The sequence below is a fragment of the Corapipo altera genome, unplaced genomic scaffold, assembly GCF_003945725.1.
Source record: "Corapipo altera isolate COAL_440 unplaced genomic scaffold, ASM394572v1 61407, whole genome shotgun sequence".
Taxonomy (NCBI): Eukaryota; Metazoa; Chordata; class Aves; order Passeriformes; family Pipridae; genus Corapipo; species Corapipo altera.
The window spans coordinates 1,635-6,878 of NW_020886280.1; the positions used below are offsets into that span (position 1 = coordinate 1,635).

The 5,244-nt window shown below is 55.6% G+C and overlaps 1 long non-coding RNA gene across 1 annotated transcript; it reads left to right on the forward strand.

The window, feature by feature from the left end:
• Positions 1 to 3,169: 3,169 nt before the first annotated feature.
• LOC113941111 lies at positions 3,170 to 5,235 on the forward strand. Its single transcript, XR_003525603.1, has 4 exons — positions 3,170 to 3,222; positions 3,310 to 3,501; positions 3,898 to 4,047; positions 5,092 to 5,235. It is a non-coding gene; the product is annotated as an uncharacterized LOC113941111 (long non-coding RNA).
• Positions 5,236 to 5,244: the final 9 nt, after the last annotated feature.

The window sequence follows — 5,244 nt, forward strand, 5'->3', positions numbered from 1 at the left end:
CCCCCAAAGCCCCTGTAAGGTCTGACACCCCCCCCCCAAACCCACAGGGGAACCCTAAACCCCCCAAACCCACAAGGGACCCCCCTGCAAACCCACAGGGGACCCCTAACCCCCCTCATAACCACAAGGGACCCCCACAAACCCACAGGGGACCTCCAGACCCCCAGGGGACCCACAAACACCCCCTAAGCTCCGGGACCCCCCAAAACCCACAGGGGAACCCTAAACCCCCCATAAACACAAGGGACATCCCCAAAACCACAGGGGACCCCTAAAACCCCCCAAACCCACAAGGGACCCCCCCAAACCCACAGGGGGCTCCCAGACCCCCAAGGACACCCAAACCTGGGGGTCTCTGGGGTTCTGTGATGGGTTCCTCCATCACACCCTCTTTGATGCATTGCCTCCCTCTTCTCCTGTCCCTTGCAGGCTTCCATTGAACCTGGCAAGGAGCAGGTGCTGAAGCTCTCTTACCTGCCAGGAATGCCAGGAGTCTTCTGCAGGACTTTCCAGGTTCAAGTGGGTCACCTGAAACCGGCAGAAATCTCCCTGAAAGGAGAGGCAGTCTTTGCCGGGATCTGTCTGGACCTGCCCTGGAGCATCAAAGGTGAGCACTGCCCGTCTGCTCCCCAGCAAAGTCCCCACTGGGGTTTTTCCCGGCCGTAATGCCCAGAGGGCAGCTCACACCCATCTCCACCAAGCCTGGAGGTTGCAAGGCTGCCAGACCAACACTCACCCCTCTGGTTGCTTCCTGAGTCTTGAGCAGACAAGCACATGTAGGCTTTGTCCCAGGAACCATCCTGCAGCTCTTGCCAGCACATCTGTCAGAGGCCTGGAAAGATGGCTAGACAGAAAAGCTTGGGAAAGCTGTAAGAGAGACTGGTAGGGCTTTTTGGCAGGGTTGGATTTGCATGACACTGCAGGGGATGAGATGCTCCTCTGTGGGGCGGAAGATGGATGGGAGTGACCATGAGGATTCAGAGACAAGCAGCAGCGTCCACTTTCCAGAGATGGCTTTCCATCGATGGGTTGTGTCTGGGAGAGACCAGCATTCGGGGGAGTGGGACTTCTCAGCTTCAATGGCTTTGGCACTGCACCCACGCTTCTATTTGTGAATGTTTTCTTCCTTCAGGAAGTGAAAAATATAAGAGGCTATTGAAACAGGCAAAAGAAAAGCTGAAAAAAGACAAGCAGGACAAGAAAGCAAGTGTTTGGAGGAAGGCTCGAATCAGGAATCAACACGTGAAGGGCCCTGACATTGTGGTAGGAACAGCTGCAGTCCCATTTGGCACATGCCACCCTCCCCATGTCACTTGAGGCCCTGGCACCCCACAACACCCCACAACAGCTTCTCAGTGCCCTGCTGGCACTTGGCACCTCCCTGCCCACACCTGACCACAAACATTCATCAGCTCAGCGTTGCCCCACCTCTGGTCATGGTCTCTCCTGGAGATGTACCAAGCTTCCTGGCTACTCCCCTTGCTGGGGAGTTTGTTGCTCCCAAATCAAGCCCTAGCAGATTTACAGACCTTAGTAGCAGCAGCCTGACTGTGCCCTGGGACTGTGCTGGCAGTGCTCAACTCCAAGAGGCACCAGCTGGGTCGGGGTTCCCTTTTCAAGGCAGTTTTTGTCCAAGCTGCTTTGGCACTGGCTGGGGACAGGCAAATACCTGAAGCTCTGGAAGGCTGCTGGCTTGTCTGTCTGGGCAGATCAGCTTTTCTAGCAGTGGGTGGGAAGGCACAGATGCTGCAGTTATTTCCCTGGAGAGAAGGTCCTGGCTAGGAGAGCAGAATGTGTCACAGACACTGAGCAGCCAGACAGGAGGACCCCCATTCCCCCTCTCAACAAGAGCAGGGTGGGATCCTCTTTCACATACAAGCCTGGGCCTTGGGAAGGGCCTTTGCTAACCAGCCACTGCCTTCCCTTCCCTCAGGCAAACACTTGGCTGAGGATGGAGATGGAGTGGATGCTGATAAAGGAGAATGCTCTGGGGCTGCAACCAACCCTCATCTCCCGCCCCCCAGAGGACACTGTCTTTGACAAGCACGTTCCTCAGAAGCTTGTCCAGTGAGTCCCTTCTCCTGTCCCCTCTGCAGGTGCCCTGAGGGCAACACCCAGCAGTGTCCCCTGCTCCTGAGAGCTCCTTGTACATGCAGAGCTGGGAACAGTGGGCACTTCAGAAAGGGTCTGATCCCAGTAGCTGTGGCAGCAATAGCTCGTGAGCAGCTGACTGTCCTCCCTTCCCCAGCGCCGCGTTGAGCTTTGGAGCTGCTTAAACATGTAGCCACGCTGTTGTTTAAGGACTGTCCTTACTCCTCCTTCCAGAGTTGAGCTGCCCGAGTACATCCTGGACATGGGCACTGTTGTTCAGGGTTACAGTAAAAGCTGCACTGTGAAGATCACCAACACCTGGAGGGACCCAGTGGCCGTCCAGGCCGATGAACGTGCCCTGGGTGACACAGGTAACCAGTGCTGGAGAGGCTTCCCGTGGGCTGCGAGGAGCTGTCTCAGACAGATTGGCTTAAGTCACTGCACATGGGGAGGTTTTTTGAGCTTCTTCCTCCCGGTGCCCCTGCTGGGAGCTTCAGGGCCAGAATTCTCCTGGCCAGACATGCCCAGGGACCTGGCCTGCCTGTGACTTCCCTGATGCTTCCCTGCAGGGGCCTGATGGGCTGATTACCCTCCTCACCTGCCAGCATCTTCTGCCTTTGGTTCCCATCGGTATCAAGTTTCTTTGGGCACTCCGCGGGTGTGTTGCAAACAGATGGGATCTGTTGTGGTTGGAAAGTGCTTTGTCTGGAGTTCACACTGTCACAGCTCTTGTGTTCAGCCTTTATTGAGGAAACAGCCTGTTTGATCCTCTGGTGGATCAAAGTAGGCTTCCAAAAAAGGCTTGGAGGCAAATCTGCACTTCCATCACAGAGTGGCTCGCTGTGTCTGAGGGCTGCTCAGGTGTCTCCTCTAAGTTTCTGTCCCAGGAACAGCACAGCATGGGGGTTTTCCCAAGGCTCCCAGCAGGGCTCTCATATGGCCTTAACATGCTTATGACACATTTCATGTTGCTTGTGTATCTCAGCTGCTTTGTTTTCATCTGTTCAAGGTTTCAGCATATACCTGGAGCCCGTGGATTTCCTGATCTATGGCGCCAGCAAACCATTTGAAGTGAAGTTTGCAAGTGCCAATGTGCCCGTGGGAAAGGTGGATGCACTCCTGCTCATCAAGGTACCGCAGCTTTTGGGGCAGGCAGCAGGCTGGGCACAGCAGCACGTGTCAGCTGGACTCTCAGCTGAACTCTCTGTCCTTCTCCAGGTAGAGAAAGGCCCCACGCTGCACATCCGCCTCCGTGCCACTGTCATTCAGCTGCTGCTCAGCCTCTCCAGGGACAGACTCCAGTTCCCCGATGTCCAGGTTGGGCAGTGCTGGAGTGAAACAGTCCGGCTCTACAACCCGTTCAACGCGCCCTGTGAATGGTTCCTCACTGTCAACAAACCTGCCAAGAAGGTAAAGCACAGGGAAATGTAACACGGAACGTTGGGTTTTCTTTGCACCTCCTGCCTTTTCTGTGCCTGTGGCTGCCTGAGCGCTTGCTGCAACCTGTTTGAGGAAGCTTTTGAGGGTTCAGATCAAGGCTGCTTTGCCTGGACCTGTTCCATTGGCTGATGCTTTGCTTCTCTGCCATCCTCACCCATTCCTCCTCCTCCTCCTCTGAGGACAGGACGGTGGCTCCCCATCTGCTTGCCCTGCCTGCAGGTTGTCCCTCCAGTTCTAGACTGTAGGGGCCACTCCGGGTTTGCTGTGGGTGCTCTCAGCACCGGACAGGATCTCAGAGCACTCCAGGAACCAAGGCTCTGTCCTCACAGACCAAGGAGACCTCACACGACTGCTTTCTGTACTCAGGTGAACAAAAGTTTGAAACCGGCTGCGCATCAGAAGGAACTCCAGGCTGTGAAGGACGATTCCCGTGTCTTTCAGTGGAAGGCCCAGGAGGGAACCCTCTATGGTAGAGAGTGGTGTGACCTGCAGATCCAGTTTTCCCCCCTGGAAGAGGTGAGATTGGCAGCTGTCGCCCCAGGAGCTCTGTCAGGGCAGGGTGGTAAGGAGAGCCCGACGCAGGGAGTGGCAGATGAGCTCTTCCTCCACGGGCAACTTTCTGGAAGCCCTGCACTCACTGGGCCTCAGTTTCCCCTGCAGCACACCCTTCTGAGAGGCATCTTGAAATCCCCACAGGAACCCACTGTGCTGTGGCTGCCTCTCTGCCCATGGGGGAGATCTGCCTGACTCCCCTCGTCCTTCCCCTTGCCTGATTGTATTTGCAGCCTTTGACGCTGGGTGCAGAGCAGCTGGCACAGTCACAGGGCATCAACCTGGAAGGGCCAAGGCTGGCTCATCCTGCTGCTGGCACCAACAAACAAAACAGCCACCAGACACCTTCCTGGGCACGGCAGGACAGTCACCTGTAGTGGTGTGCTGCCAGCAGTCCCTGGGGCTCTGGCCCAGCCTGCCTGCACATTTCCATGCAGCGGGGGAGTCGACTTCAAGGATGGAGCATTCCCAAAAGCCCTTTGCGTGTGGCCACTGGGACTTGGAAACTGACAGGGTGTAACAGGATGGACACAAGTGCTTCCGTGCCCAAGAACAGTCCCAGGGATCTTTTCATTGCTCGAGAGATGTAACCAACCATCTTGTGTCAGGCTTTGACCAGAACCAACCACTGAGCAGAGAAGATGACCTTTATTTTTAGCCAGCCAGAGCTCATCTGCCTCTCTCATGGAGGTGGTGTTTGCCTGATGCAACAGTGCCAGGACTGAGGGCCTTTCTCGTGTGCTCCTCCACGACTAGGGGAGAACATCTGATAATCCATTTTACATCCATTTCATACACAAATACCCAGTTACACTGCACACCAGGATTTGTCCCAGTTACTCAGAGCCAAGGACACAGATGCTGTAGCCCCTACCATAAGTAAATATCTGAGTTTCCATTCCCCCTGAAGGGACTGATAAACACCCCTGACCTCTGGGCAAGGCTTGTATTTGGGGTCCTGTGACCTAGGACTTCATAGACAAGTTCTTGGCACTTTTCTCTTTTCAGAAGTCCTACAAAACCGAGCTGAAGATCAACGTTCGTGGGAACAGCCAGCTCCTCGTGCTGGACATCTCAGGACAGGGTCTGGAGCCACGGTTGGAGTTCAGCCCCGCAGAGATCAAGCTGGGAGCGGTGCTGCCGTGCAGCCCTGAGCTGGAG